Here is a 5,586-nt window from a genome sequence, read left to right as displayed (position 1 = left end):
AGTGGAATTTGCATTTCAACAGCCAGAATCTTTAGGGCATGGTATGCACCTAGATCTGAGAACCTCCCCTATATTTTAGGGCTCAGCAATAGTCACAAAATGGTTTCCACAAGTAAACCACAAGCCAGGTAGTAGTACACTAAATACTAAAGACAAAGCAACCAGAGAAACTACTTCCCATACAGCTTCCACAATGAAGATCCCAGTTTGGTAGGAGCACACAGCTTGAAACAGGACCCGTAAAGAGATTTTTTCAAAAGCTAGACCTACAACCCCCATGCTTCAGCCACAGAGAGCACAGAGCTCTGCCTCTACAGAATGACTTCGTGTTGGATCCTAGCAAAAGGTATGTGAAATGGATGCTTCATTTTTCATTTTATTTTCCTTTAGAAAAGATCATGGCAGAAGCCTATGGGAAATAACAGAGGTTGCTTTATCTACCTGGATTTGGATTTTTTATTACCCTTTTCATACAGATCTTCATAGCTGATAACAGACTGGAGTCTGCTAGTCCATGGTCACAACTGAAAGTCAGAGAAAAGACCTCTTAGCTTAGTTCAAAGGGTTATGCTGTGAAGTTCGGTAGCTGCACTAAAATTGCTCCATCATCATCTACTGTATGAGATATGCACAAACCAGTTTTTGAGCTCATACTCTCAAGTTTCTACAGCTTTACTATGCACAACAATAGTGACTTAGAATCAGTCCCCAGAAGCTTAACCCAAACCCACAAATCCTTACTCAAATGTTAGAAGATCAGGCCCAAGGGAAAAACAGGTCAGCAGCTTTCACTAAAACAACCTCTTGCCAAAGTAACCTGAGAGTAGTTAACCTGAGACCTTTGCAAGCTTAATGGGCCATATGACAGGCAAAGAGAAAAAAATCCCCACCAAGTGGCTGAGTCTTTGCTGGTCCACATGGTTTGAACAGAACTGGAAGCCAATGGAACAGGAAGGATGCTTGTGCCAAGAGTAGTTTCTCTGTGAGGTTTACAATAAATAGAGTGTAGTGAGGGGATTTCAGTTGATGTTGCAAACAGACTAAAAACGATTAAAACTTATCTTGGCAGGACAATTTCAATGTCCTTTCTTCTTCCCTGCTCCCCACTGTACAGCTGTGCCAGTGGTGAGTGTGCATGTGAGACCTTGGCACCAGGAATGTAACAAATTCCTTGTCCCGGTTATGTTCTGTATTTATCCTCAGCTTACCTCCCTCTGTAACTCAACACTTCTCCATTCCTGCCCTGTAGTTCTTCATGCATTTTAAAGAGGAAAGGCTGTTTAACAGTCTCCTGGCCATTGATCCAGTAGAATTTCCCTTTTTGTATCCAGCCCTGGTAGGATGATCACACAAAAGAAATAGAATTATATCTGTTATTGATTATAATTTCTGTGACAAATTAGCACCTTCAGAGGAACATAAACAGAAGTTACTTGAATAACAAAGAGAGCAGAGCTCATATTCTTTCTCGCCTGCATGCACTGAAACAAGAGGAGTAAACTTGCAGCATCCCACATAAGAGATCTAAAAGGGAGTGTAAAGCAATCCCTTGGTTTTGCTCTTTGGATCCTTTTAGGCAAAAGAGAGCAAGGCTTTCTATTGTGGGCCAAGGCTGCATTACTCACCAAAGGCACCTAAACTTTGCCAACAAATGCTTTGTGTTTCTGCAGAAAATTTTCACAGCAGAGCATTCCCAGAAAGGTGATAGGCAGAGATGAGGCTTTGATAATTTTGGATTAGGTAGATGATCACTTGACAAGGTCACTTGACAAGGACACACACACACATGACAGACTGCACTGGCAAGTGTCCTGGGCTCCAAAAATTCTAGCAGCTACTTCCTTATCCTTCTGGAGAAGTTCTAGGCTGTAGATCTGGCTTAGCACTCAGTAAGTCAGACTTCCTCTCCAACTTTGGAACTAGCCTTGCTGAGTGATAATTGGGCAAATTTTGCTATTGTATCCCTCTCCACCTCCCCCATGGAAAAGGCTACTGTGATACATCAATCTCTTTTAAAATGCTTTATTAATGAATACCTGAAAGTAAAAAAAAAAAAAAAATCATAGAAAACATTTGCTGTTTCTAAGCACAGCTTAGCAATAACTTCTTGGACCTCCTTCTCTTTCTGATGACAGAAATTGTTGTCAGATTTACACAAGACCTCAGACCTGATAATTTGTCACCTGCCCAGTACTGCTTGTCACATCCTGCTGATGCTCCATCCTATGTGGTCCCTTTTCCTATAAATTATATGCCTTCAGCTACCTGCAGGTACTTCAATGGTACCTTTCTTCTAAGGAGTTAAAGGCACCTTTCGAGTGCACTATCAGTTTCTCTCTTTTTGTATGAAAGACTTTATTTAGTCCACATCTTAGGAAAATGGCATGGCTGTATCATAATTAACATAGCTGCTAAATGGAAAGGATGGAGGGTGGTTAAATGACAGACAGAAGGTGTGCCTGTTGAGTTTACATGCCAGACATCAGGCTGGGTCGGTGTCTCCTTACAGAAGTTTGCAAGCTGCGTGCAAGTTACCTGGTAGATTAGAACCCCACTGAAATAGATTTGATTTTCCCTTCAGTCCTTACTTCATACTCCTGGAATTAGGGGGAAATTATTTTGGACTTGTTTCAGTAAAACGTTTAAGATGTATCTGCAACAGAGATTGCAGCATATAGTACATGATACTTGATAAAAACAGGACTTGATACTTGTCAACAATACTTGATATAAACTATAAACTTGATCAAAAACTTGATATCAACTTGATATAAATCTCGAAACTGCATCTTGTACAATTGCAGTATGGTTGGTAGTACTTGTGACAAGGCTGCATCAGCTTTCTTGGATGGGATCCATGCTGTCTTTATGCACCTCAGCTTAAATTTTTTTGTTTGTTGGGATTTCTTTTTTTTTTTTGCAAGGGATGTTTTTTGCTAAACTAGAGGTGATGTAATGGAGAAATTGCACTATCTGTTAGAAGCAGCCCAAGAAGACACAGATACTGAAAAAGGCTGGGTGTATGTGGGGAGGGGAGTCCAGTGTTGGGAACAAATTTGGTACTGTGTACTGGGAGAATTGCAATACATTTAAAAACATTGATGTAAGTTGAGATAGGGAAGGATTTACCTGGATTTACCAGTTCATCACAGTACAAGCAATCAGAATCTGTGATTCAGCTTCCCTAGCAAGGGCTGTGTAGAGCTCTAGAGAAGCCCCATCTGAAGGACCAGTTGCAGTACTGGTTGGGGAGCATTTGTAGCACCTGTGTCACGAGAGGAAGCTAGAGGAGCTCAGCTCCCCGAGGGCCAGAGAATGGGGGATAAAGGGAATAAAGCTCAGCACTCTTAATATTGTCAGTGTTATATAGGAGATACTAATGTATCTCTAAAGGACACAAAGCAGAGGAGCAGATGGTTATGAACTGGCCATTTTACAGGAGAAATAAGACTCCTCCTGACTATTCAAGAAATGTGGTTCAGGAACAGCCTTGTAGTGACAGTTTAGGGATAAAAAAACATTTTTAAACAGAGCTAATGTCTACCAGCAAAATTGAGCTTAGCCCTGAAAAACCTATTGATCTGATAATGTTCTGAAAATCCCCTGCTTGCCTGCCGTTTAACTGGCTCTGTCAAACTTCTGCAGATGTCCAGAAACGTCCCTCTCTGAACACCTTGGTGTCCATTTTCTAAAACATGGATTAAGAAATGGTACTCTCCCACACTTAAGGTCTGAGTAAATGAGAGCACACATGAAGAGATTACAAAATACAGCAGAGCTGGGCCTGTCCTTTAGAAGAGAATGGAAAAATTCCAGGAGTCACAATCACATTTTTAATGAAATAAGATTCTTCTAGGAAGATGAGGTTTCATCTCCCTTTTCATCGTCTTCCTTCCCTGTGAACTGAAAGGGGTTCAATCTCACACCTTCCTTCTCCCTAAATGAAGGGAAGCACCTAAAAGACAGGCAGGACTGGGATTAGGACACTGCCTGCTCTGCTCTGCTCATTGAAATGGTGAATGGATGAAGCTGAATGGCCCAACAAGACAGAAGTGGCTAGAGAGCTAAATTCGAAGTGGGAAAACTGGAAATATGGTCTAGTGCTTGTGGTGCTCACTTAGAGGCAGAATTATGGCTTCAAGACCACTCAGATTGAAAAAGAGCTTGAACTCTGCTCTCTTCATGGCATGCTTTCCACAACTAAAAGGTCTCACAACATAACCTCTCCTAGGTGTATTTGGAAAGCATGAACTCCTCTTGGACTCTTTTGAAATGTTATAACATCCCATTGTTATGATGCAATGCTGCATGCAGGTAGCTAAAGAGGATTTCTGAAGTACTGAGTGAGGCAATTAAATGCTGGAGGATTTCAGACATGCTGTTCTCTGTTTTATTTTCATAGTCCAGCTCTGGGGAGCTCCCTGCTGGGCAAGAAAATTGTTGGGAACTCCCTTCTGAGCTACTTAATCTCTACTAGCACTGCAGGGTGAGCCTAATGGAAACTCTGGGGTTTGTGGTGACTGGAGTCACATACAGATGCCAGTTCCTCTTACAAATTTTAGAGGAAACCTGCCCCTTTTACAGGGAGCTAAACCCGACCTGGATGTGTTCAGATGTATTTAAGAGGACTTGAGCAGAAAATAATTTAGAGCATATCTCTGGCCTGCAATGCAGCACTACACAGAAATATCTGAACTATTATTTAGGAAACTAAGCCTGCAGAGCAGAAAGCATGAGGTCTTCAGACTCTTAAAGATTATGAGACCTCCAGAAGTCCACCAGTACCTGACACTTGGTTTTGATGCAACAGTCAGCTGGTACTACCAAAACTCTGCCAGATGCTGCTGTTCTAGACTTCACATGGCATTTCGCTGCTTTGCTTGAACTTCTGTAAAATGTAAAAACACAGAATTGTTTGCAGATTGAAATTGCAACCTGAAAGCAAATTATTCTATAATCTTCCCATTAGAAGCCTAGTGTTATTATCATCATGAACTTTCTTCTCTTTAAATTTCAGGAGTATTAGAGAAGATCATGTAATACGAGCGCTTGCATACGCTGGCACAGTGGATTCCTTTGAGCCGTGGATAATCGGGGTAATTGCTAAGCCCGCACCTCCCACGGCCCGCATGGGCTGGGGGAGCGGTGCCGCCTCCCAATCTAAACATCGTTGTGTGGAAAAAATCTCAGCTTGCCTGACATAGATGAGGGATTTTGCTTAAGAAACAGAAAACAAATAAAAAAACCAAACCTGGCAGGTTCAGGGCCACAAAGTGAGGGTATCTTCCAGTATGTAGGAGTTTGGTGCAGTTACAGGAAAAATATTTTTTCCACAGACCCAACAGATAAGACTACTTAATGAATATTTTAGCCAAGGCTTGAGTTAAAATACGAAGTTGTTTTGATCACTTAAGAAGATGTGTTCTATAAATAAAAAGAAATATATAGAGATATACATACAACTTAAATTCTGCATAAGATAACTGATTTACTAAGCAAAAGCTTTCAGACTCGGTTGGTCTTTCCCACCTGCGTGTAGAGAAAGCACAAGAGTTCTTTGTGCAGGCAAGAGTAGATCGGTTTAGC

At 41.3% G+C, this 5,586-nt stretch overlaps 1 long non-coding RNA gene across 1 annotated transcript; it reads right to left on the bottom strand.

Annotated features, from left to right (window-relative positions):
• Positions 1-339: 339 nt before the first annotated feature.
• On the bottom strand, positions 340-5,021 carry LOC108448258. Its single transcript, XR_001864065.1, has 3 exons — positions 4,786-5,021; positions 1,209-1,333; positions 340-524 (listed from the first exon to the last, which is right to left on the bottom strand). It is a non-coding gene; the product is annotated as an uncharacterized LOC108448258 (long non-coding RNA).
• Between the last annotated feature and the right edge of the window lie 565 nt (positions 5,022-5,586).

Source organism: Corvus brachyrhynchos, unplaced genomic scaffold, assembly GCF_000691975.1.
Source record: "Corvus brachyrhynchos isolate BGI_N302 unplaced genomic scaffold, ASM69197v1 scaffold317, whole genome shotgun sequence".
In the NCBI taxonomy this organism is placed as follows: Eukaryota; Metazoa; Chordata; class Aves; order Passeriformes; family Corvidae; genus Corvus; species Corvus brachyrhynchos.
Note: the sequence above shows the minus strand (reverse complement) of the source record. Positions and strands in the feature narration are given on the sequence as shown.